A 25513-nucleotide genomic window follows, 5' to 3' on the forward strand; every position below is an offset into this window, starting at 1 on the left:
CAAACAAAATAACCTTTTAAAACTGCATTTAACTTACAGTCTTAATTAGTCTTTCAAGAAAAAGTCATATTTGGGAATATTTCCCATCTCATAAGGATGAATAAAAAATAAAATGTCAATCTGTCACCTCAATTTTATGACATGAAAAAACCCAAAATCACAGTCAGCAACATCCATGATAAATCATCTTCGAGCCAAACATAAAGAATATAAAGAAAACAATGTTAGTAAAAACTGAAATCCTCCTAACACATTTTACAGTCACTAATCAAATTCCTAAACAGACCTTACAAAAATGCCTTAGGAAGACAATGGCTTGTAGTTTTGTGTCTGTGAAGGCTAAGAATGTAAACAAAAAGCTTATCAACATGACGGCCACAGGTAGTCAGCAATTATTAGCAGCTCCGGGTGCCTGCGGGGCTCAGCGGGTTAAAGCCTCTGCCTTCGGCTCAGGTCATGATCCCAGGGTCCTGGGATGGAGCCCCGCATCGCATCGGGCTCTCTGGGAGCCTGCTTCTCCCTCTCTCTCTGCCTGCCTCTCTGCCTACTTGTGACCTCTATCAAATAAATAACAAATAAAATCTTTTAAAAAGGGGGGGGGTGCAGTCAAGAGAGCACAGGTGGATTTGCAGCTTGGGCTGAGCGTCTCTGCACTAGGCAAATGATTTGCTCCAACACAAAGTCTCCAATTTCGTTTAGGGTGAAAACCAAAGCTCGCTGCTGGACGGAACTGGTCTAAGTCACAGGTCCACCAAATGCAGCTACACCACCTTGGGAAACTCAACCAACATCTCAGCCCCATCCCACACCGCAAGTGTCGCTGTGAAGAAGACAATGAGTAACACAGGCAAGGAAAGCGCTCAACACAGTGTCCGGCACTGAACGAGCACTTCATAAACCCTGGGTCATTTGACAAAGTACTTCATGCCACGGAAGGACCAGGTCCTAGCAAGTAGCTAACTCCAGAACTGTTAAATCCTGAGTGCAAACACACACACGCACACACCCCTGCACAACTGTACAGGCAAGCAATTCCCTTCTGTCCTCTCCCACCACTGCACCGAGTTTGTACCTTACCTGTTCTGGGGACAACTGGTGCTTCGGTTTCCAGTGCTGTCAACCTGGTGTCTTTCATGGTCACTGAAGGGAAAAAACACATGTACTGTACACAATAATTTTACAATGAAGTGACATCCCCGAGGCACTCCAAGGGAGTTTAGGGTTCACCTGTCTCGACCTCCTTCCTGCTGCAACCAGTTTCTACCAGAATGCACACTTCCAACAGCGGGCGCACGTGCCTCTCTCTGTCTACATTTCTGAACAGCTGGTTGCTGGAAAATTCTTTATATTGTGCTGAACTTGTAATCTCTGCCTTTTGTTAGCTATTTACTGGAGCTATAAACAAATGGGCAGGATGGGCTCTCGAGTCCTAGAGTTCCAAGGTACAATCCCAGCTCTGCCATGTATTAGCTGGGCCACTTCTGGCAGTTTCTCTCAGGTGCCTAACGTCTGACCTTGTTACTCCATCTGGAAAGTGAGAAGAATAGCGGCCCCTACCTCAGAAAGCCGTGTGGGGTTACACAAGACGATGCCTCCGGGAGCCCCAGCACAGCACGGGGCACGGAGTCATCACCCAAGCGGCCCCGAGCGCAGGAACAGTGCCCAGTGCAAAGCACTTAGTGGGGCTTCCCTCTGGTCGCCGCCCCATGCTCCCCTCCCTCCCTACAGCCCCGCCCCCCTCGCCTACCCACTCCCAGACTAAGCATTCACCCCTCCAGTCTCAGCTTAAACATTTGTCCCATGGCGCCTGGGTGGCTCAGTCGGTTGAGCATCCGACTCTGGGCTTCGGCTCAGGCCATGATCTCAGGGTTGTGAGACCGAGCCCCAAGTAAGGCTCTGTGCTCAGGGGTTGTCTGCTGGAGACTCTCTCTCCCTCTGCTCTTCCTCCCACTCACATATGGGCGGGCACGTGCGCTCTCTCACTCTCTCTCAAATAAATATATCTTTAAAAATATTTTTTTTTTGCCCCATTAGAGAAGGCTTTACTTCCCTCCACTCCCATGCCCCAGACGAGGTCAGGTCCCCTGTCTTATTTGCTTAGCAGCCTCTATTTCTTTGTGTCACTTACCACAACCCAATTAAATAAGCGTAATTAGTTACTGAACTCGTCTCCCTCACTGGAACAGCAGCTACGCCCGGGGAGAGAGAGCAGCTCAGTCAGTGCGGCAGATACAGCGGCCACCACGGTGTCTGACTGCACGGAAGCCGCTACAGTAGTTCTTAAATAAACGTATGAGGATGAATCCTGGCCTTCAGAACAGCACGACCTTCATCTGATCCCTCTACAGGACAAGCATAAAATATTTGTGGACAACTATCATTTCTCTCCCCTCGTCCTCTCTTTACCGTATTTCCTGTCTAAATGATCTCCTTTAAGTAAGCACGTTATATGTTCCAATTCGCCATTAAAATGTGGGCCATTCAGGCTATTTTTAGGGACAGTCTGGCCACGAGATGGTAAGTTCCACGAGGACAGGAACCATCTGTCTGGTCCCCCAGTGGACACCCGGGGCCTACTGCAGCATGTGGCACCCGAGAGGCAAAGACACCATGCGTGGTCCAGCAAAGGTTTCAGCAACGTCTCCGGTCGCCAATCCAGGGCGGGAGGCAGAGGGCAGAAGCGGAGCCTCGGGCGCTGCGTCGGTCCAGCGGGTGAGCGCGGGCCAGCCTGCCCACAAGCCCTTCACGACACCACGATGCCCGAAGCCCTGCTCGAGCACGAACAACTCTCTCACTATCAAAATCTCGTGCCCCAGACAACAGGTAATTACATCTCCCTGTGGAGCACACTCTAGGCATTAAACAGCAGTGCGTCTTGGTGGCATACTCCAACTTTACGTCCGCTGCTGAGAGGCAAAGGGCCAGCCAGATCATTCAGACAGGGAGTGCCTGCCTGGCCGGTGAATCAAGAAAAGAACTAGAGGGGCGCCTGGATGGCTCAGGGGGTTAAAGCCTCTGCCTTTGGCTCAGGTCATGATCTCAGGGTCCTGGGATCGAGCCCCGCATTGGGCTCTCTGCTCAGCAGGGAGCCTGCTTCCCTTCCTCTCTCTCTGCCTGCTTCTCTGCCTACTTGTGATCTCTGTCAGCCAAATAAATAAATAAAATCTTAAAAAAAGAGAGAGAGAGAAAAGAGAAGAGCTAGAGTTCCAACACAGATGCCTCCGTTATCCAGGACCTCAGCATCAGCTGTCGGTCCAGCAGGTCACACAGACTTTCTGCTACAATTCATCCTAGTTGGATCTTTTACCTGAAAAGGAACGTCCAAGGCAAGGGTAATGCTGGGACATACGCGAGAGGCGCTCTTGCAGCCGCCCAGCCAAGACCACCATCCTCGACAAAGGGATTGGCCCAGGAAATCAGAACTTTTTTGTCCAATGCCCAACATTAAGACTTCTTAAATTCTTTATCGCTAGGCCAAAAAATGGTAAATGGTAATAAACTGTCATCAGTCTAAGGCTGGCCTGTCAAAGGCTACTTGCATTATTTATATTTTTAATTATTTATTTACTTAATCATTTATATTTAGATCCTGCCCTATGGAGTACTACTAGCTAAAATCACTCTGGTCAGTCAAGTGAGATGTGACCTTGAACTTCTGATAGGAGGTGAGGAATGCCGAAGGCTCTCCTCCAGGATCTGTACCCCTAAAGGGCGTGGCAGGGAGCACCTCTCACAGCCTAACAGGATCAGGCCACACTCTTTTCTTCAAGAGCCAAATTAAAGAAGAAACAGGCCCCCAGATCTAGATTTTTCCTCTTTCATATCTGACCCAAAAGCTGTGTTCTCACCTAAAATTGACACTGTGGTGGCACTTCCTACGAGCAGCCTTTCTGAATAAATTAATAAATAAATAAATAGCGCGTGGGTTGGAAGAAGAAGAGGGTTCTGTGCTGTTAGTAATTTGAGGTTAAAGAGCACAGGTCAGGGGCACCTGGGTGGCTCAGTGGGTTAAGCCGCTGCCTTCGGCTCAGGTCATGATCTCAGGGTCCTGGGATCGAGTCCCGCATCAGGCTCTCTGCTCAGCGGGGAGCCTGCTTCCCCCCTCTCTCTCTGCCTGCCTCTCTGCCTACTTGTGATCTTTCTCTGTCAAATAAACAAATAAAATCTTATAAAAAAAAAAAAAAAAAAAAAGCACAGGTCAGGGCACCTGTGCTCTGCTCAGCTGGTTAAGCATCTGTCTTCAGCTCAGGTCATGATCCTGGAGTTCCGGGATCGAGTCCCATATCGAGCTCCCTGCTCAGCAGGGAGTCTGTTTCTCCCTCTGACCTGTTGCATTTCATGATCTCTCTCTTTCTCTCTCTCAAATAAAAAAATAAATCTTAAAAAACAACAACAAAAAGCACAGGTCAATTTGTTTTCATAGTTCACCTTAATTTGATTCTTAAGGTGTTTGCAGATAGATGGCTTATATACGTAGGATTACACATGAACCTAACACGGACGGCTTCACAGCCACGGACAGTTGTCACTGACAGGACCCATACACACGTTTTCACATCTCTCTGCACTAGGCCTGATGCAGTACAAGCCGTGAGAGGGCTAAGAGCTATCTACCTCCTTATGAAACGCTAGTGGCAGGCGCAGAAAATGCTCTTACAAAGTATTTTATCTGAATATCAGCTGCACGTCCAGACTTTTGGAAGGCCAGTACTGTGTGTGGCCTTCTGTCCTAGGACTCCCCGGAACTGTACACCACATGGCCTGAGATTTTACGCACAGCTGTCTACAACAAGTACAGGCAGGCAGATGCCCTTCGCCACACCTGCTGTCCCTACTCGGGTTTTTCATCTATAAATTCAAAGACGATTCAGATAAGGTTCAGGCACAGACTATTTCAATATCAAGTACAGGACAGCAGAACAGAACCATCCCACCATTGTGTTAATAACAAAGATAACAGTAATAACCATACACTAGGACACTATTGTGTTCAGCTCCAGCTCAGTAACGGACTCAGGTGATTTCTTAGGACAATATACTATCAAGTGAACGAAGCCACCTTCAGCACAAAAGCATCCAAAAAGGATAAGATACTAGCTCTGATTGCCTCTTCCCACAGACACACAGAAGGAGAAGCGGGTAGGAAACACTACTTTGTATGTCAGAGGGAAGCAGCTGATGGCAAAACCTGCCAAAAAGTGTAGTCGTGGGTGACTTCCACGGTCTCGCAGCTGCGGGCCCTCTCAAGGTCACATGAACTGGGGCAGGGGAGCTCCAGATTTGCCAATCAGAATATTTCGCCATCCGGGGCGCCTGGGTGGCTCAGTGGGTTAAGCCGCTGCCTTCAGCTCAGGTCATGATCTCAGGGTCCTGGGATCGAGTCCCGCATCGGGCTCTCTGCTCAGCAAGGAACCTGCTTCCTCCTCTCTGCCTGCCTCTCTGCCTACTTGTGTTCTGTCAAATAAAATATATATATATATATTTAAAAAAAAAAAAAAAAAGAATATTTCGCCATCCAGGCCCTTGAAGGACAACTCGCTGAAGCTTATACCCTATTTCGAAGGTGAATCTTGTCAAACCTGCCAGCAGGGACAGAGCTCAATTTCAGTAAGATACCACTCTTCTCTAAATGTTTCTTTTAGCCTGAACAAAATTATTTACTGAGAAAATAAGGTCACACAGATACCACATATGCTTCAAAGAGTCACTCTACAAGCTTCCCCTAAAAGAAATCTGAGCAAACTGTTAAGATTTCTTTAAGTTTCAAGTTCATGGAACTAAAATAGAAATACCGTAGGGAACAAGGACACAGGGTTTGACTGACAGTCTAGGCCAGCGGCTCCAAACGCAGTCCTTGCACCAGCAACAGCAGCAGCACCTGAGGATTTTCAGAAATGCACTTGGACCTCGAATCACACCTCTGAATCAGAAACTCTGGGTTTCTGATTCAGTCTTCTGGGTCATTCTGATGCCCACTAAAGGCTGAGAACCACTGGTCCAGGAAGAAAAAGGATGATGCCAAGAAACACTAAAAACATATATTTAATAAATAATTTTATAAATACTCTGAGGTTCACAAGGGAAAAAAAATACATAGTGCATAAACCTTGGAAAAAAGCCCAGTGGAATTCTGCCAGGTGCTAAAGGTACCAACACAGACTGAATGCCAGGCCTGACAAGCATTTAGCAAGTTCCACACCTGAGATCTCCACTTCTGATTTTTTTAAATGTAGCATTTAAGGTTGAATTCCCAAGGAAGTGTAAAGAATCTTTCAATATAAAAATTTAACAAGAGGATTTATAATACAAACAGCACACAGGTCCACCTTTAAAAGGCTTGGGTCTTTCCTACCTACTGGTTTTTTTAAAAAAATTGTTTTTAATAAAGCCCAAGTCCATTTTTAAGAGGAGCAATCTATATACAATAATCAGGTGTGGGGCGCCTGGGTGGCACAGTGGGTTAAAGCCTCTGCCCTCAGCTCGGTCATGATCCCGGGGTCCTGGGATGGAGCCTGCTTCCCTTCCTCTCTCACTGCCTGCCTCTCTGCCCTACTTGTGATCTCTATCTGTCCAATAAATAAAATCTTAAAAAAAAAAAAAAAAAAAAGAAGAAGAAGAATAGTTGGGCTGCAGGCTGGGTCCATAAAGTTCCTGAAGGGGTCTGCAAGAGCTATTTGATAGTCATGGGATAGGAAGGGATACTTGGTTCAAAGCTTCCCACGGATTTTCAGAGGGGAACTGAGGCCCCCCAAAAGTTAAGAACCACTGACCTATGAATCAGTTCATGAGATTAGCATTTCATGTCGTTTATCAATATGAAAGATGAAATGTTTGGGCTCTGAAGTCAACCAAGAGGGTTCAAATCCCAGCTCAGAGGGTGAATAAGTGACCTTAGGCCTGTTTCTTCATCTCCCTATCCTATCCTATCTCTTAAGGTTGTGGGGAGAGTTCAAGGGCATCAAGCATGTCAGATGCTTAGCACAGTACTAGCCACGTAAGTCCTCACCAAATAAAAAGGCTTACAACAGTATTGCTACTGAACAAAATTTGTCCAGTATTGCTGGGTCCATAAGGCTTAGCAGTCTCTCCATGTAACAACTTGTATGTGAAACATTGATAAAACCGTTCCAGAACTTAAAATGGATACACTTTGCGTATGCTACTGTGCTCCTTGAACCACTCAAAGTAGCACGGTCTCACCGGCCGCATGCAGACGTGAAGGTCACTACATCTGTTCTTCCTTATCACTCCCTACTGGGCTTTCTGTCACCAACAGAAAGACAAAATTGTCCCTTGTTACTCAAATACTTCATGGTGCCTTTACTTTAGAAAGTGATCTGTGAGTTCTAGGCCAGTAACTACCATGCCTTGTTTTGTATCAAAGCTAGGTTTTTAATGCACTTTACTCATTAGATGACATTCTGTTTCATTCATCTGTTACCTTATGCTACTTCCCTGGACAGAACAAAAGTTAGCACTGCACAAGGGACAAGAAGAAACTAGCAAGGTCCTAACACCATATACCTTTTTTATATAAAAAAGAGTATTCACCTCTGGGGGGGGGGTATTTTTTATTAACTCCCTCAAAAAAACCCACACATAGACATTAGGTATTAAATGACTAATTTGGGGGCGCCTGGGTGGCTCAGTGGGTTAAGCCGCTGCCTTCAGCTCAGGTCATGATCTCAGGGTCCTGGGATCGAGCCCCGCATCGGGCTCTCTGCTCCGCAGGGAGCCTGCTTCCCTCTCTCTCTCTCTGCCTGCCTCTCCATCTACTTGTGATTTCTCTCTGTCAAATAAATAAATAAAATATTTTTAAAAAATAAAAATAAAAAATAGATGACTAATTTCTTATAACTATAGGCTTAAAAAGTAAATCAGAGAAAGAAAAATCTCAAATTGCTGAGAGGAGACCTCTTTCAGACCAATTTAAATGCAAAAAATTAGTATTGTCATGCAAACTAAATTATAGTAAGCACTGAGGGAAAAAACTCAAATGTGCATGTATGCTAATTATACACACTTTTTTAAAAAGCAAACAGCTACAGGTTTGAATGTTATTGAGTACATTTTGCTTTCACGCTTTATTTCAGCTACTTATATGACAAACAAAATTAATCTCCCAAAGAGAGACTTATAATATAATGAACTTACAGGGAATTACCTTTTTAAAAAAAATCATGTGATATAAAGGAAAGGAGAAACAAGTCATCACTCAACGGTTCAGGCTAAGAGTCACCAATTTGCTTAGTTATTATAAACCCATTAACACCTGGATTCAATTTACTCAGAATGTTTAGCTGAAGCCCCAGGAGGACTTGAAATCCCAGAAATTTATCAGAAATCGTCTAATTCACAATTCAACTCTCTTATCTCAAAGATGAAGAAACAAACTCAAAAAACTTCAATGGCTTTTGAAAAGTCAAAAGCTATTTGATTTTTAGGAAAAGCTTAAAATGGCTGATGTGTTGTTGTTTTGGGTTCATCTGCATCCAAGAGTGTACAATTAATTCCAGGAAAAGCTAATTTTAGTCAGCTATGGCTCTGGAACCGGGCAAAGAACATCCCTGTACCCTAACAAATGGTGAAAGAAGACAGAGCTACAAGATCAAGTCAGCTGTAATTCAGAGCCCAAAACTCACCCACCACTACCCACACCAGAGTTTAGAAACTATTTTAGGAAATGTCTCTGCAATACATTATACATTAAAGGAAAAATAGCCAAATTGATACTTGAAACCACTGGTCTTCAACTTCTGGTGTACATGAGAATCACCTATGACTTCTAAAATATATTTCCAGGGTATCCTTGAAGACCAAATATGTAGGGTCACCTACTATGAAGCCAGACATCTGTGCAGGAAGGTGCTGGTGAACATTACTGCTTTGAGATCTCTTGTTCCCCGCATTTGCATTATTCAGTAAACACTACATAGACAGGTATGTGTCTGAATTGTCCTAGTAAGACTCCTCCGTTTCAGCTCACGACGGAAACCAAGCATGCACAAAAGGCATCAGGTTACACCACAACAGCAGCAGTCCCAGATATCTTTGCTCTTAGCCCAGGGAGGGAGAGTACAACTGAGTCACAGGACTTGACACACTCCAACTTAACCGAGGTCAGTGAGAAAGCTGTAGCCGCCCAAGAATCGAACTAGGAATTTAGAAACATACCAAGTCTTTATGACACCAGGAAATGCATGAAGTGAAGAAAGCTTACATCATCTACCCTTCCAGGCACGTGATGTAAGAGTGTTTTGGATAAGATATTAACTTTAGTAAGAGGATATTTTCATTTTACATCTTCTATAAATACCCCTTAAGTTTACACCAGGTGGTTGGAGGAAGATTCTGCAGCTCCCCAGGGCAATAGCGAAGAATGTTTCAGTGTTTCTGAGGAGCCTCATTTGCCTGATGCATGACTGTTACAGGGACATTTCCCTGCACAACCTTAAATCAGCTTTCGCATTTGCATATTCCAGGTTTACTCAGGAATATTCAACTTAAGAATCACAGGTGGTTGTTCAGTAAATCAAGGGCTCCCAGAAGATTCGGTTTTATGATGCTTCCTGAAATTTACAGCTCCACTTTGCCAGCACGTTTGAATTCAGATGACTCCAAGTTGATCCCAAAATTATAAATCAAAGTATCTCAGAAGAGTATTATTCTATTTTAGTACTTTTACAGCTTACTCTGTGTAAAGTGAAGTGCTATTTCTACGCTTTCCATAAAAAAAAAACTAGCAAGGATTTTAGTAGGCCTTCTTTCTGCAGTAAACGCATCAGTTTTACAAAAACATCAAACACTTGCCAGCCTAATTTAGACTAACATATTTACAAGCACAACACTGCCATCCCAAACAAGGCTAGAGTATACAAGCACCTGCAGCTATGTACCTATACAGCTAAGGTACAGAAGCTGATGTACCCCTCTTCAAAATTACACACACACACACACACACGCACAGGCACTTGTGCACAAACTCTGGCCAACTGATTAACAGAATGACAGGCTGGCTTTGGTCAAATCACAGATAAATGAGAGTATAACAGATGAATGTGAGTGTAAATCATGACAGGAGCGCCGTCTTGGAACCCTCGGCAGAGCCCCAGACCCCGATTCCAGCCCTGGCTCAGATAAACGCAGGGGTGTGACCTTGGGCAAGTAACCCTCATCTCTCTGGGCCTCAGTTTCTTGACCCGGGAAATGGAGGTGTTAACAGTGGCCGCCTCTTCCCTTGGTCGCAAGCCCTAAAGGAGAGGAGGGCTGCCAAGCGCTTCCCTAGCGAGTACTCCAGACTCGCGAGCTGTTGTTATTAGGGGGGCCGCGCCCCCTCCCAAGCAGTCCCACCCCCAAATCCAAAACACGCGAAGCAAAACTCTTCAACAGGAAACACAAAGAGCTTGAATTCTACCAGCTCTCCCGGACTGCGGGCTCTCCATCTCCAGTTCCTCAAATGAATGAATGAGCGTCTAGGAGCGGCTCTGCACAGAGCTGTCTCTCGAGGCTCCCCTCTGCCGACTTGAAGGTAACTGTCTTTCACCGTCAATTAAACACCCACGAGCGCACCCGGAGGGAGGCCCCTAGTCCTGCCCGTTTCAGCGGGGACGCCGAGTCCACGCGAGTCTCCGATGCCCGCAGGCAGCCTCCATTCATTCTCCTCCCCACCCCTGACCCCTCTCCTGAAGCCCCAGGACCAGCCGCCCTCCCCCCACCGGCCCTTCCCCTCCCGCCAAGGGTCCCTCCCCTGCCCCCCTCCGCACCCCGCGAGAACCTGTCACCCCACAAAGTGAGGGGCTGGCGAAGGGGCCCACCTCACCCCTGCCCTCGGCACGGCGCCCCGCGGGTGCAGCCGTCCCCTCCGCCGCCGAGGAGGGGCGAAGTGCGGGCCCGGCCCGCCTCTCCTCCGCAGGGACTCGCCAGCTCTGCGGGGCCCCGCCAGAGGTAGCGCGTAATAAGAGGGAGGGGAAAGCTCTCCGAACACCCCTTCCCGGGGTTCCCTCTCCAGCAAGGGAGCCCCTTGCCCCAGCCCCTCGGGGCCTCCCAGACCGGGGTCATGCTGCCAGGGCTGCCCCGAGAAGCCCCCATGAAAAGAAGGGGGAGACACCCCCATACTCACCCACCGTCTCCTCCCCCTCAGCTGTTTACCTCACAGTTCCTCCAGCCTACAGGGCGCCGCCATCTTGGACGTACAGCACCTCCCCCCGTCGTGAAATGTCCACGGCCGCTGCAGCCTCCGCCACGAAAAAGAGTTCCCAGTTGGGTCTGGCCTGCCTCTCGACCCCAGCGACAGATGACCGCAGCCGGCAGCCCCGTTGGACGGAAGAGGCCTTCCTGTTCATGAGTGATAATGCGGGTCAGTCGAGAAAGGACCCAGGAGAGTTTGGAAGTCAGGGGGGCGGGGACGGGCGGAGGGATCCCGAAAGGAGGGCGCTGAGAGATCTTGTGACTCCGAAGGAGGCGAAAAGAAGGGCCGGCGCGGCGGGAGGAGCCACGCGAGGGAGCGAGGGGCGGGGCGGAGGTCACGTGCCAGGCCCGGCGGGAGGGGCCGTGCAAGAGGCGTAAACAAGGTGGCGGGGCTGGGTGTGGTTGGGGCGCCTGCTGCCTCCTTGTCCCGCGCCTTTCCTTCCCTTGCAGACCCGGGCGCCCCGCTGGGGTCTCTCTCTGCCCCGCCGCAGAGATGCGAGCCTGTTTCCCAAAGAGCCCCTGGGGCCCGCGTGGGTGAAGGGTCAGCCTTGGAGCTTTGGAAGAGCGGCAGCTCGCCCAGGCAAGGAGGGAAAACAGCATCGGGGCAGCTTCTTTCCTTTGCAGAATATTTGCGGGAGCCCGCCTTGCTAACACTGCAACGTGGTCACCACGGCTGTGGGAAACAACTACGCCGATCAGAGCAGACAGCTTTAAAATAAACAGCCTTAGCCCCGCTCCTTCTACTTAGCTCTGTGAACCTAACACGTCTGGAAGCCCTCAGCCTTAGTTTCTTCTTCTGTGAAATGGGCCGATAGCCTTCCTGAAGTGAGGATTCAAGTCCCACGCACAGGAAATGCTCAACAGGTGCTGTTCTGCGTCAGAGGCGGGCGCAGTCAGCGCTCTGACCCATACAAACAGTGAGAGAGCAGAGGGAGAGAGGAGTCGAAGGGTGGGTTGTGAAAGGTTTTTTGAAGGAATGGGCATCTGCTGGAGTTTTCAAGGAAAAGTAGGTTTCTATGACGTGGAAATGGAGAGGTGGTTGGAAGGAAAAGGGCATTTCAGGCCAAAAGCACCAAGGAATCAAGAGCCTGGAGGCAGCAAATGCTGGGTGACTTAGGGGACTGGCAGGTTTTGTCATAGGAACGAGTTGGGTCACAATGCAAGTCAGCCTGTGATTTAAGGGGCCAGGTGCCAGACACCACAGTGGGTGCTGTCAGAATTCCAAGGGGCCTAGCGGGGTCCTGAGTAGGGTGGCTGCTAGCTTGTATGGCGCCTTTGTGAGAATTAGAGACACCCCTCTGGGCCCACAGCTCAAGTGAGCAGAACCCAGGATGTATTTCAGCTCCTACCCTCCCACTCCCAACCCTCCTGAAGGCCCTTGTACAGTGCACAACCTTTATAGCAGGGCTGACTTACAGGGGAGATGGGCATTGAGCTGGGGATTTATCCAGTCTAACGTGGTGAAGAAGGCCTTGAGGACAAAGCCAAGAGTTCTTGATTCAAATTTGGATGTAGGTTTCTGCCACTGTAGCAACTAAGTTAGCATTAGTTTTCCTCGTCCACAGCATGGAGAATGATAATGACTGCCTAGTGGGGATTTGAGGCTGAATCCGTGAGACACGAAAACATAACTAGGGTAAAACCTGCTTCAATACATGTTACTTTTGTTCCTGTGTTAATTGTGCCCATGGCCAACATCCATCACTCCCAGGACCTGGTCCACCAAATGCTAGATTCTGTGTAGCCACCGGAGCACAATCAGCTTGGGGTCCAGAAATGAAAAGGTTGGGGGAGATTGGGAAGGATTTGATTTCTCCCAGTTCCGCCAGTCGACAAACCATTTTACAGGAACGGACTCCTGCCTTTGTGTTCATACCAGGGCAGGGACCCAAGTGCATTTGGAGATTTCTGAGTCTGGTGATTAGAGTGTTCAGGTTAGGGGTGGAGTCGGGGGGGGGGGGGGGGGCAGGCACTTCTCCAGAGCTCTGACCCAGGAACCTCCCTCCCTACCCCCAGTTTTCCTTGGCTCTCTGACCTCATCCTGCTGGAATGTTCTCCGTGGTAGGGAGCAGTGATCCATGGAGCTCATCCACTACTGGCCCTCAAGGGGGCCCTCACCACATTCTTACTGTTTATACAGTGTCTGGAAGAAGGATGGTAATTGTTCTCTCAATGTGGACCACCAGGTGTTTGAACGGAGAGGCCAGAGAGAACAGGCAGAGGCAGTCCAGCCACCATCCCTTGCCACTCTAAGTTCGGGCTGCCTGGATATTTTCTCCTTCTCTGGGATTAAGTTTTGTCATTTGCTGAATAGGAGTTAATGTGACCACTACCTTCCAGGCGGCACCCTGGAGCCTCCTTGTGGCAGGAGCTCCCCCGCTGGGCTTTCTCCACCAGTCCTGGTTCGCCCATCTCCATGTGACAAGAAACAAAGGAGCTGAGCCCGTGTTTGCAGGGGGTACTGCCTCTATGCATGTGACAGACGTCCACTACACTTGCCTGGGCAGCGTCTCCCCCTCCCCTTCCTGGGGCCACCACAGCACCACCCTCAAGCCACAGGCACCTGGGCCCAGTCTAGCCAATCCCAGATCCCCATCCTCTAGCCAAAGTGGTTGACTGTTGGACACGTGACTTGAGCTGGACCAATCAGGGTGCTTCCCTGGGTCTCTATATGGATGCGAAAAGAGAGATTGTGTCTTTCCTGTGGGGTTGCTAAACCAGGGTGAGGAAGCTGTGACCTTCCACTTCCCCGTGTCCTACACCAAGCCCTGAGAGAAGCCCAGCCAACAGATGGAGAAGACCTACATGGCAACAGCAATAGAGATGGAAAAAGAAATCTGATTTGTTATCTCCTGAGTTTTCAGAGTCCCCAGAGGCTGGATCTGCGCTGGCCTCCCAAGTGCCATGAGGCAACAACTATTTTGGCCGATGCTGGTTTGGGGTATAGGTTTCTCTCTTCTGCAAACAGAAGGCCTCCCGGGTGCAATGAGATCTGAAGGCCTTTGGAAGGACACCACCAGTACAAAATACTTCTCCCTCATCCGCTGGCGTGGTCCTCTTGCGGGCTTTCAGCCCCTCGCTGTCTAGCCCTGTGTCCGAAAGATGAAGACAATAAATGTCTACACTACACTATATTGACTCCATAGGTATGTATGTATGTACTTTCAACTTATGTAAATGGTTTATGTCTCAGATGGCAATCTGTCTCTTACTTTTCCCCCCCACTCACCATTGTTTTGAATCTCATTGCTTTGTGTTCATGTAGCCAGTAGCTTTAAACTGCTGACAATTATTCAGTGACGCAAATCTAACCTGATCTACTCTCCACTCTCCCAGGGAATAACAGCCACAGTCCCACCAGAAACAACGCCGTGAGAAACATCACTGTCCTTGTTCCCTTATGGATAGGGCTGAGAATTTTGGGGGGATGCATATTCTAGGAGTAGAACTGGTGGACTGACTTTTTGTTGTTGTTGTTGTTTTTAGAGAAATTGTTTTAGCTTTATTGTGATATAATTGGTACACAAGGAATTGCACACATGTAATTGAATGTATCCGGATGCTTGTGGACATATGCATACAGCCGTGATACCATTGCTACAACCAAGGTACTAAACATATCCATCACCTCCAAAAATTTTGCACCAACTTACCACCAAATGGTGCCCCAGAAAGACTGCCCCAGTCTACACCCACTAGAAGTCCGTGGCAGTGCTCACTTCCCTGCCAACACTTGGCATTGACTAGCTCTTTCCTTTTTTCAGCATAATAGGGCTACAGTGACATGTTCTTGTTTTAATTTACCTTTCTCTATTAGTGAGATAGAGCATTTCTTCACATTCTTGTTAAACTTGTGGGTTTCTTCCTCTATAAATCGCTGATTCTTATCTTTTGACCATTGTCGCAGCAGAGTTGGTAGAGTTACTGTCATTCCCGTGTTGATCTGTGGGAGCACTTCCGCTGTTCTAGCAACGTGCCCTTTGTCGGCTACAGATACTCCCCGTGTCTCCCCCAGTCTGTTATCATCCTAATGACTGTATTATACTTTGTTGGAAAGGAGACATTAATCCTGATGTTATCAAATTCATCTCCTTTTTTTTTTTTTTTTTTGAGACTTATTCTTTGGGTTTTTGAGGTTTTGTTTAAGAATGCCCTTTCCAACCCCTGTCTTGGTCAGGAAGAAAAACCGGCCGCCAGTGTGCAGCACAAAAACCAAGTTGTTCAGTGAGGTCAGAGGGGCCCAGAAGAGTGGGGATCCTGGGTCTACAGCCCAGCTATATGGCCTGGAGGAGTCGCTGAACGAGTTCAGTTTCTCCAGCCAGAGATGGGGATGACGCCCATGCCTTAACCACCTGCTTCAGAGGGTTGCTGGGACAGTGCAGCATGAGACCCAGAGCACCTGCCACAGTGTGGGCGTCGATAAACATTGTTTTTGCTCTTACCTGCTGTATGAGTGTCCTCAGCTGCCCTACCAAATTGCCGCGAGCGGGGTGGCTGAGAACAGTGGAAATGTATTCTCTCACTGGCCTGGAAGCCAGAGTCTGAAGTCACGGTGTGGGCAGGGTTGGCTCCTTCTGGAGGCTCTGATGGAAACTGCATTTCATGCCTCTCTCCAGCCTTGGGATGGTGCCGCAGACTTTGACATTGTAGCAGGGTCACTCACTTCCCTCCTTTGGTCTTCACGTGACCTTCTCCCTGGGTGTCTTCACACGGCCCTGTTTTCGGTGTGTGTCTGCTTCTCTTCATATAAAGACACCCGTCATTGGATTTGGGGCCCACATTAATTTAGCCAGTATGATTTCATCCGAACTGCACTGCCTCTGTAAAGACCCTCTTTCCAAATAAGGCCACATTCTGAGGTTCCAGCTAGACATGAATTTGGTGGGGGGGGGGGCACTATTCAATCCCCCGTGCCTGCTTTTAAGGAGCACAGAATCCAGTGTTGCGATGGAAAAGGGACCGACAGTACCGGGACTCAGAGCCAGGTCCAGCCCAAGACCAACCTGCAAAGTGCCGCAGACAGACAAAGAGGTCGTACTCAGAGTCAGTGTGATGAAGGCCACTTACTTGGTGGGGGTGGGTTACGAACTTTTCTTGTGGTTGAATCAGGAATTTGCTGAATGGTGATGGGGCAGAGGGACTAAAGGAGGAACACCCAGTTTGAGCAAAGGCATTCCAGCAAGACCGGCTGTTTGCTTGATAAACGGTCAGGTTTAAGATATGCGTGAGACAGTAGATAAAGAAGCCAGCAGATGGAGGGCCTCGAGCTGAATAAGAAGCCTAATTATACCTGGAGGCGGTGAAGAGCCCCTGAAGGTTTGAGAGTCACCTGTTGGATATTGTTGAATGTTTCATTCTGACTTTGGAGCTTGCTCATTTGACCGAAATGCTGGGCTGGCTGTCTCCTTGGGCAAATCCCCATCACACCTCTACTTGCTGCTTGAAATGCAGTGTGCAAGGCCACATTCCAGAATGTTCCATGTTAATCTCACGGCCACCATTGAGACCCCCCCCCCCGGTCCTGCACCCCACAAAGCACGGACATTCACGATTAGAGGTTCTGTGTTAGTTGTGCCTCCTCTGAAGAATATGCAGTGATCATTCGGAAAATGATACGTGTAGATCCCTACCTCACACCCTCTGCCAGAATCAACTCTTAAGGGACCCGAGCTCTCAGTGTCAAAAGTGAAATAATACAAGTGTTGGAAGAAAACAACATGAGTGAATTTTTTGTATTCAGGGGTGAAGGGGAGGGAAAAAAAAAAACAACCCTTTATAAAAAGCCAAAAAGTTGGGGCACCTGAGTGGCTCAGTGGGTTAAGCTGCTGCCTTCGGCTCAGGTCATGATCTCAGGGTCCTGGGATCAAACCCTGCATCTGGCTCTCTGCTCAGTGGGGAGCCTGCTTCCTCTTGCCTCTTTGCCTGCCTCTCTGCCTGCTTGTGATCTCTCTGTGTCAAATAAATAAATAAAATCTAAAAAAAAAAAAAGCCAAAAAGTCAGAAGCAACAAAAGAAAAGGCCGACAAATTAGAAAGCCTCCCCAAACAAAACGAAACATCTTTCGCATGGCAGTAAGAAAATAAGCAAAGTCAGAAAATAAATAAGCTGACAGAAAATATCTGCAACTTATAGCATGAGCCTCCTAATAGGTACAGAGAACTTTTAAGAATCTCTTAAGAAAACACAATTATTTCATAGCAAAAAAAGAGGGGGCAAAACACACGAACAGAAAGTTCACAGAAAAAGAAATGTAATTGAGTTCAGACTTCTGGCCTCTAGAACGAGAGGGGACATAAGTTTCCATTGCTTGAAGCTACCCAGTTGGGGTCATTTGTTACAGCAGCTCTCAGAAACTGAAACACTGACCGCAAATAGTAATTTCTGTAATTTAATAATACGTTTTTATTTAATAATAAATAAAAACCAGTGATTCAATAGCAATGATCCAACATAAGGGGACAAAAGAAGAGAGAAGAGGAAAAAGATCTAATTATGCCAACCCCTTACGATGAAAATCAGCAGTAAACGAGAAAAGTTCATCATTTACATTCTCATTGTCGTAAGAACCCATGGTTCATTCACACATTAGGAAGGAAAGCTCTTCTTTACAGAAAAGAGAGAAAAAAAAAAAAAAAAAGCCAGGTAACAAGCCCAGGAGGAATGGTAGGATTCGTAGAATCACCATTTGCAGCTTCCAGGGAAGGGGCTGACTCAGGCAAGAACCAGCAATGGGTGCCAAGGCCGTCAGGGGGAGGAAGAGGATGGTTGTAAGGACGGTTCTACCCCACAGATTGCCTCTCAGCTCACCCTTATGATGGAGAGACCCGGCTGTCAGACTTAAACCAGCTGACCAAGCTGCACATCATTGTGGCAGGGCAGTGCGGGGGAGGCAACCTGACATGAGGGTCGTCCAATACCATACGGCCCATAGCATCACAGGGGAAGTAGCCATCCTAAAATGTCCCGCCAGAGTCTACTCAAGCCTTGGCCCCAACTTTCGGTTGGTATGGGGGGAGGTACAGGTTAAACGGCACCATGAGGAATCAGACAAACCCACAACGCGGGACCTTCCGCCAGACTGGTCTGGGCTCTTATAAGGGAAAAAGAAAACACCAAAAGCAACAACAGAAATCAACATCGAAAGAAAGGGGTGGTGGGCACTATTGTGTCACAAAGGAGAGTAAAGGAACAAGCAAACATAGCGCTCGAAATGGGACAGGATCCTGATTCTGAAAGAAGGATTCTAAAAGAAAATTGGGGGAAACTGCGAAAATGTGACTATAGACAGAATATTTGATGGGATTGGGGGATATCTGATAATTTAGTAACTGTAGTTAAGTGATGTTGCAAGAAATATCTGTGTTTCAGAGATACACGCTCGAGCGTCTGTGGGCGAAGCGTCATGACGTGTGCAGTACACCTTCAGAATATTTTATCAGAACAAAACGTATTTGGACAAACACACATATGCATCTAGAGAGATAAACCACACTGGGCAAATATAACCACTCTCGAAGAACAGTGCTGGGTATATACGTGTCCATTAGACACATTTCATTTGCTTTCCTGTTGGAAATTTTTCAACATAAAAACTTGAAAAAATCTTCGAAGATCGAAAAGTAATTGGAAAAGGCAGTGAAGGAAAATTCTGATCCCAAGATGCTGAAGTCCCCCAGACTCCCTGCACCGTCTGTGGACGTGGGGGCTTGGGCGGGATGGATGGGCTGTAAAATGTGGCAAAACGCACATAACGCAGCATTTACGGTCTTAACCCCTTTTAAGTGCCCAGTTCAGCGGCGTGAGGCGTATTTGCAACACTGGACGGCCGTCAGCCCCATCCCTCTTCAGACTCTGTCATCTGGCAAAACTGAAACTCTGTCCCCAGTGAACATTAACTCTTTGTTTCCCCTTCCCCAGGCCCTGGCACCTGCCCTCCTGCTTTCTGTCTCTGTGACCCTGACTTCTGTAGGTCCCTCAGATACACGGTATCCAACAGGACGTGTCCTTCTGTGTCTGGCCGGTTTCGCTCAGCGTGGTTGTGTCCTCCAGACTCTCCCATGCTGTCTTGTCGTCGGGATCTCCTTCCTTTGAAGGCTGAACAATATTCCACTGTATGGATAGACCACGTCTATTTTTTTAAAGATTTATTTATTGACTTGCCCTTTGCAACGACGTGGCGGGAGCTAGAGGGTACTATGCCGAGCGAAATCAGTCAATCAGAGAAAGACAATTATGGTTTCACTCACCATGGAATTTAAGAAACAAGACAGAGAAGCGTCAGGGAGGGAGGGGAAAATAAAACAAGCCGAAATCAGAGAGGGAGACAAACCGTAAGAGACTCTTTTTTTTTTTTTTTTTTTTAAGATTTTATTTATTTATTTGTCAGAGAGAGAGTGAATGAGAGCAAGCACAGGCAGACAGAGTGGAAGGAAGAGTCAGAGGGAGAAGCAGGCTCCCTGCGGAGCAAGGAGCCCGATGTGGGACTCGATCCCAGGACGCTGGGATCATGACCTGAGCCGAAGGCAGCTGCTTAACCAACTGAGCCACCCAGGCGTCCCAAGAGACTCTTAATCATAGGAAGCCACCGAGGCTTGTTGGAGGGGGCGGGAGGATGGGGTAACCGGGTGATGGACACTACGGAGGGCACATGATGTGACGAGCACTGGCTGTGATATGCACCTGATGAGCCACTGAACTCCACTTCTGAGACTAATAATACGTTCTATGTTCATTAATTGAATTTAAATAGAAATACAGGGGCGCCTGGGTGGCTCAGTGGTTAAGCCGCTGCCTTCGGCTCAGGTCATGATCTCAGGGTCCTGGGATCGAGTCCCGCATCCGGCTCTCTGCTCAGCAGGGAGCCTGCTTCCTCCTCTCTCTCTCTCTCTCTCTCTACCTGCCTCTCTGCCTACTTGTCATTTCTCTCTGTCAAATAAATAAATAAATAAAATCTTTAAAAAAAAAATAAAAAAATAAATAGAAATACATTAAGTTTTTTTAAAAAGAAAAAAAGATTTATTTATTTATTGTAGAGAGGTGGGGGGGGGCAGAGGGAGAGGGAGAAGACCTCAGACAGACCCCCTGTTGAGCAGGGAGCCCGATGGGCTCGATCCCAGGACTCTGAGCTCATGACCTGGGCTGAAAGCAGAGATTTCACCGACTGGGCCACCCCAGACTGGTTACTGCTGTACTCACGTCAGTAGACACATGGGGCGCTTCCCCGACTGGATTGCTGTGAACACTTCGGCTGTGAACGTTGAGTACAAACAGCTCTTTGAGTCCCTCCTTCAGATGCTTTCAGGTGTACGCCCAGCAGTGGAGCGGCCGCGGCCGGGCAGGAAGAACGCTTTCCCGCTTTCCCAAGGAGGCCTGTGCGTCCTCTTAAATCTGCAAACCGGTGAACGTGCAGAAGTGCATGGCCGTCCCTCCGTTCAAGGACGTACTGTCCGAGTCACGAGGGCACGCGGTTGCCCCCCTCAGCCCGGCATCTAGATCACTTTCTTAGGCGGAGACAAAGGTAGCTGGCACGTCCACGGAGGCAGCCGGCATATGCAAAACAGATGTAAACAGAGCAAAAGCCCCAGGAGCCTGTCTCCTGCGGATTCTGTACTGGTGTAGCCTGCCTGCTGGATGGTTCCAGAGCGGATGAGCGAAGGATCGCCCTCACAGCTGCGTGGACTTGGTCACGGTGCCCAGCGCTGCTGGGGGTGGGTTCTCTGTTTCCCATCATCTGCCCAGTAATTCCAAGTGATGAAATGCTCCCGCAGACGCCAAGGGCAGGCTTGTGAATCCCCTCCACCCTGTCTGGCCCAGGTCGATGGTCCCAAAGCTCTCGTCCTGTCTGCAGCCTCTGGGTGAGTGTCCTGCGAGCATCCAGGGGACACGGACCAGGAAGTCCTCAGGAGTGGACAGGGCAGTAACCAAATGTCAGGTGTTTCATTAATAATCAACCCCCATGTAAATTAGCACAGCCCACCTGGTAGCAATCAGGCTGACCCTGCCCTGTTTCTGCTCCTGGCTGTGTCCCTGAAGAGAGAATCAAAGAATCCCATCACCGGTTAACAAATATTTCTGCTGAGAAATGATCAGTCACAGCTCTAGAGGGTTTAGCATTTAAATATGGTTTCCTACCTACAACAACTCCAAGGAAGCATTATCCTTAGCCCCATTTCACAGATGTAAAGTCTGAGGCTCACGGGAGGCTAGTAGTGCCTGTTCAAGGTCCTGCAGCTGGTGGGAGTCAAGACCCGGCTGCAATCCTAGGTCTGGAGGCCAGTACGATGCTTCCATTTCACTCCAGTGACTGGAGAGTTGGACATCCTCTCTGGAGTTACGTTTTAGAAGACACAAGTAACACACTTAGCTTGGAGGTGATAAAACAATGATCCCCACTTTCAAGAAGGTTGAGGGAGCCAGGGTCCCAGTCCTGGCTTTGCTTTTTAGAGTTTTTTTTTTTTTTAAGATTTTATTCATTTATTTATTTGACAGAGATCACAAGTAGGCAGAGAGGCGTGTGTGTGTGTGTGTGTGTGTGTGTGTGTGTGCAGGCTCCCTGCTGAGCAGAGAGGATCATGACCTGAGCCAAGGACAGAGGCTTAACCCACTGAGCCACCCAGGCGCCCACTTCTTAGGGTTCTTGAGGCCTCAGTTTCCCCTTCTGAAAACTCGGGGGCTGAATGGGGGTATCTGTGGCTCCCCCCCCCCGCCCCGCCTCTCCAGTCCTCAGGGTAGGGTTTCACATTTGCTCGAGGGAAATCGCTGGAAAGTCTCTGAGGAGGTTCCCAGGGAGAAGTCACGGGGTGGATGGAGCAGGTCGGCTTCTTGGTCCTCGGCTATTTCCTGAACCTGGGAACGGGGTCCCCACGTGCCCTGTTGGACACCCCTGCCGGGTCTGCTGGGAGGCATCGGACAGGAACCAGGTCCCGGGGCCGCTCGCCCACACCCCTGCCTGAGCAGAGCACCCCTCCCTCCGTGCTCTCCTGAGGCCGACCCGCGGCTCTGCGAAAGGAGCGCAGGGCGGACTCCAGCCGCGCGGTCCTCCCACCGCGGTGTCCGGTCCCCACCACGGATTCATGGACGCAGGGCGGGGGCGCGCACAGATCCAGGGAGGCCCTGCCCGACGGCGCGGGGCTCAGCAGCAAAGGGCCAGCAGGGATTTGTTCCAACTGGAAAACTGCAGGCGCAGACCCGCTTGTGGAGAGGGGAGGGGTCTGGGGGTGGGGGGGGGGAGCAGAGGAACTAAAAGAATACACATCACGCGGAAATGAACACTCTTACCGTTTTCTTCGTTCTCCGACCGTATATCACTCTTGGGATTTAAGCAGTACTTAGGTGGGTGGACGGACGGACGGACGGACGGACCCACGGGTCTCCAGGCTGGGTTTCGTCGGGAGAAAAGGGGGAACGAGCGCCACCGTGCGGCGCTCTGGTTAATTGGAAGCGCGGGGGCGCTCGGGGGGTGGGGTTGCCGGCCCGCAGGGCACGGCCATACGCTGCGTTTGCAAGCGGGACTCCGCCACCTCGGGTGCCTGCGGCTCCTGGCAGGGAGCCTGGGCTGGGGAAGAGCTCCACCGTCCCCTGAACTCTCTGCAGGGCAGAGAACGGGAGATTTTCTGGTAGAGGAGGACGGCCCCGGGGCGCAGGGGCGAGCTGGGCGCCCCCAACCCCAGGGTAAGGACCATCTGGTCCATCCTGGAGGGTTCCGGGGTGGGTCGGCTCAGCTCGTGTTCGTTGCATTCTGCGTTCCGTGGCCATTCTGAGCCAAGACTGGAGAGGTGCCCAGGGTTAAACAGCTCATGCCCGCGGGTGCCGGGCCCAGAGCCTGGCCCGGCTGCGCACCCAGCACAGCACCGTCACCCGCCTCCGCTCCCTCATCGCTTCCCCAGACCTTCCCCAGGCCTGCACTTGCCTGGGGTATCAGCACAGGGGGTAGGGGGCTCTGCACACTGCTGGGCCTAGCAACGGCCCTCGCCGCATGCCCATCACCGAGGTCAGCCTGTGCCGCGAGAGGACTCCGTAGCACTCCTGCCTATAGGTGGTTGCCGATCCCATCGGCAAGCCACCGAGTGCCCACCGACAAGGAATCCAAGGGCTGCCGGGGTGGCCCCTGGGATTGCGGGCATCTAGGAAGGCTTCCTGAAGGAGGTGAGAGCAGAACTGGGCTGCAAAGGAGATCGCAGGGAAGAACATTCCGGACTTAGGGAACAGGAAGGGCAGAGGCAGGGGCTGGGATTTGGCCTCTAGCTGGAAAGAAGGCAGCATGTTCAGGCGACAATTAGAAGATGCTTGGAAGGTGGAAGGTGGAAGCCGTGACCCAAACACCTTGCTGGCCTTACTCAGTGTGGTGGCAACCGCTCCTCCCTCCCCAAACTCAACGTGCCTCCTCGAGGTTTGGGCCGGAGGTGGGCCACTCTGGCCAATGAGAGACCCATATCCCTCCCACCGGCCACAGTGATTGGAGCAGGGATGATGCTGTGTGACTGGGCTGGGCCAATCGAAGTCATTCTGGGGCCTCCTGCCACAACTACAGAGAACCGGGCTAGTTTTCCACTGGTGTTTCTCAGCTGGTAGGACTACAACTGGCAGTGCTGGTCATCTCAGCCCCAGAGAAGAAGGGAAGGCTGCGAGATGCAGAGAGAGAGATGCACGCACGGATTCGGTCATTCGTTCGTCCATTCACTCTGTAAAAACATCAGTGGTGTCGACCATACACTGTTGTCAGCCTTGGAGACTCACTGGGCTGTGAGCCAGGCAAACGCCACCCCTGATCTTGGACTGCTTATATTCTGTGTGGGCGGTCAGGCCAAACGAGAGATCAGTAAAAAGGTAATAAATCAGCAGGACATCTTCAGATAATTATGGTTGCTGCAAAGAACAAAGGGTAGGCTGACGGGGCCAAAGCCGGCTGGGGTGGGAAGGTCCTGCTTTAGTTAATGGCCAAGGAAATCTCTCTGCCGAGGTGACATTTCAGCTGAGATCTGAATGAGTCAGCCATGGGGAGATCTGAAAGTTAGGCCATCCTAGCAAAGGGGACAACAAATGCAAATGTCCTGAGTGGGAACGAATGAGATCCAGATCCAGACAATACCATCTGAGCATCTGGATCCAACCATGCCTGAAGCTGGAACTTTTCAGTGACATGAACTAATTGCTTTGCTGTTGTTATTAAACTAGCATCAGAGAAACTGCTGTTATTTGAAAGAGGTCTGACGCTGTGAGAAACACTGAATGCTGCTCTCTGAAGCTGGATTTTGTGTCCTGTTAGGTAAAGGGAAATCACCAAAAGTTTTTAAATCAGGGAGGAATCTTCATGATCATGCTCCTTCTTTCCTTTTAGGTTCATCTCTCTCTCCCCTTCCTCTACCCTCTACAGCCCACCGGTACATGAATGTGGTGCTGTCAGTTCCCCCCAAAGGTCCTGCCTCCAGCTCTTTGCACATGCTGTCCTTTTTAGACACTCTCCCCTACTTTTCGTCTCCCAATCAAGTCGGCCTGGCATCAACCTAGATGTCGCTTCCATTGGCTTCATTAACTCTCATGACTCTCCACGTCTGTGCTCATTTCCCTGTGTTCCATGATCACATAACAGCGCTTATCAGCCTAGTTTGTAAATTCCAGAGCACTGTGTCCCATCCGCTGGACAGGGAAGGCGCTCACGATAGCTCCCATCTGGTTCTTGTTGGAAACCCCAGCATCTGGTACCCAACAGGCACTCGATAAACATGTATGATCTAAGAGAGTTATAGACTGAATGTTTTTATCCCCCAAATTCATGTTGAAGCCCTAACCCCCAGTGTGACGGTATTTGGCGGTGAGGACTCTGGGGGGTAATTAGGTTAGATGAGGCTCTGAGGGTGGGCCCCCGTGATGGAATTAGTGTCCTTACAGGAAAAGGAAAAGAAGCCAGAGTTTAAGTTCTCTCCCACTCTCTCTCTCTCTCTCTCTCTCTCTGTCCCTCGCTTCTCTCTCCCAAGTGAGAACTCAGCAGGAGGTGGCCTGCCGAAAATCAGGAAGCTTGTCCTCACCAGAAGCAGAGTCTGCGGCACCTTGTTCTTGGACTTCCTGGTCTCTGCAAGAAATAAATGTTGAAGTCACCTGGTCTGTGCTATTTGGTTATGGCAGCTTGAGATGACGAAGACAGGGAGGAAGGCAGGAGGCAGACGGAAGAAGGAGGAGTCGGGGACAGGCCAGGTACCAGCAGGAACTGGATTACATGATTGAATGAATGGGCACCAGAATGCTACAGTGATTTAGCCCTAGGGAGAAACTAATGAAGGCACTTCATCTGCAGGGCTGCCTGCTAAGGGCAGTGGTGTGGGAGGGGACC

General features: G+C 49.4%; 1 protein-coding gene and 3 long non-coding RNA genes across 10 annotated transcripts in view; 2 read left to right on the plus strand and 2 right to left on the minus strand.

Annotated features, from left to right (window-relative positions):
• Positions 1-11273, minus strand: part of TSC1 (TSC complex subunit 1) — a 49004-nt gene extending 37731 nt beyond the window's left edge. For 2 of the 6 annotated variants that reach the window (XM_082696084.1, XM_082696079.1), the window contains exons 1-2: positions 11149-11273; positions 1078-1140 (exon numbers count right to left, since the gene is read on the minus strand). The gene's annotated coding sequence lies outside the window, so the exon portion shown is untranslated. Of the gene's footprint in view, positions 1-1077; positions 1141-10819; positions 10930-11119 lie in introns of those variants that run through there. The other 4 variants (XM_082696083.1, XM_082696078.1, XM_082696082.1 and 1 more) reach the window with 3 other exon arrangements.
• Positions 3605-4351, plus strand: LOC309846748. The gene is made up of 2 exons (XR_014302123.1): positions 3605-3980; positions 4198-4351. It is a non-coding gene; the product is annotated as an uncharacterized lncRNA (long non-coding RNA).
• Positions 7872-14310, plus strand: LOC309846733. Of its 2 annotated transcripts, none has more exons than XR_014302107.1 (3): positions 7872-10528; positions 11165-12051; positions 13502-14310. It is a non-coding gene; the product is annotated as an uncharacterized lncRNA (long non-coding RNA). The 2 variants fall into 2 exon arrangements; XR_014302108.1 differs by having other exon boundaries at positions 13528-14310.
• A 5869-nt stretch (positions 14311-20179) lies between these two features.
• Positions 20180-24014, minus strand: LOC309846732. Its single transcript, XR_014302106.1, has 3 exons — positions 22465-24014; positions 21319-21511; positions 20180-21213 (listed from the first exon to the last, which is right to left on the minus strand). It is a non-coding gene; the product is annotated as an uncharacterized lncRNA (long non-coding RNA).
• Positions 24015-25513: the final 1499 nt, after the last annotated feature.

Source organism: Mustela nivalis (genome assembly GCF_964662115.1).
Source record: "Mustela nivalis genome assembly, chromosome: 13".
Taxonomy (NCBI): domain Eukaryota; kingdom Metazoa; phylum Chordata; class Mammalia; order Carnivora; family Mustelidae; genus Mustela; species Mustela nivalis.